The sequence below is a fragment of the Sorex fumeus genome, unplaced genomic scaffold, assembly GCF_029834395.1.
Source record: "Sorex fumeus unplaced genomic scaffold, SorFum_2.1 ptg000070l, whole genome shotgun sequence".
Classification (NCBI taxonomy): Eukaryota; Metazoa; Chordata; class Mammalia; order Eulipotyphla; family Soricidae; genus Sorex; species Sorex fumeus.
The window spans coordinates 10,019,457-10,020,474 of NW_026606127.1; the positions used below are offsets into that span (position 1 = coordinate 10,019,457).

The 1,018-nt window shown below is 35.2% G+C and overlaps 1 pseudogene; it reads left to right on the plus strand.

Moving 5' to 3' along the window:
* Positions 1 to 215: 215 nt before the first annotated feature.
* LOC130037108 (uncharacterized) lies at positions 216 to 309 on the plus strand (annotated as a pseudogene).
* The last annotated feature ends 709 nt before the right edge of the window (positions 310 to 1,018 follow it).

Here is a 1,018-nt window from a genome sequence, read left to right on the forward strand (position 1 = left end):
AATTATTTTGTAAAACTGATGCCTAGGGTATGGTAAAAGATAATATGGTAAAAACCATATTTTTCTTTCTGGGACATTAAATTTCTAAATCTATTTATTCATGCTGCTTTGAAATACATTCCTTGATTAGGAATCATTGTCTGCCATAGGAGTGAGGAAGGACAACACTCAAAGTAATAAGAAGAGAAAAATATGGAAAAATTAACTCCTACTAAGTTTAACACATATACTAAAATTGAAATGATAAAATGATGAGCATGGTCCTTGCACAGAGATGATATGCAAACTTGTAAAGCATTCCATATTTTTGTTGCAAGAAGAATGAACAGGTCTACTTTAAGCTAAGACAATCCCCACAAGTACAAAAATTCTACATAAAGAGAGCACAAATCCACACCACAACAATCTCTCTCAATGTCAATGGACTAAATGTGCCAATTCAGAGGCACAGAATGGGAAGATGAATTAGAAAACTGAAACCAACATTCATTCTGCTGCCTGCAAGAAACACGTCTGAACAATCAAAGCACCCATGGGCTAAAAGTAAAAGTCTGGGAAACAAGTTTTCAAGAAAATATCACCTCCACAAAGCTGGAGTGGCGATACTAGTATCAGACCACATGGAATTCAGGCTAAAGATTATCAGAGACAGTGAAGGTCATTTCTTAATGATCATGGGATATGTACATCAGAAAGAACTCACCCTCCTCAATGTATATGATCCTAATGACAGACCAGGAAAATACTTAAAAACAACTTCTAATTGACTTATAGAAAAACATTGATAGCAACACAATACTAGAAGGAGATTTCAACACTTCTTTGACACTTCTCCATAGATCAAACAGACTGAAGCTCAGCAAGGAAATATTTTCTTTAAGGGGAGTAATGAACAACCATTGGCTTAGGGAAGAAATCAAAGAGGAAATAAAAAATTTCCAGAAACAAATGAGAATGAGGACACGAGCTACCATAACTTGTGGGACACAGCAAAAGCAGTGTTAAGAGGAAAGATTAT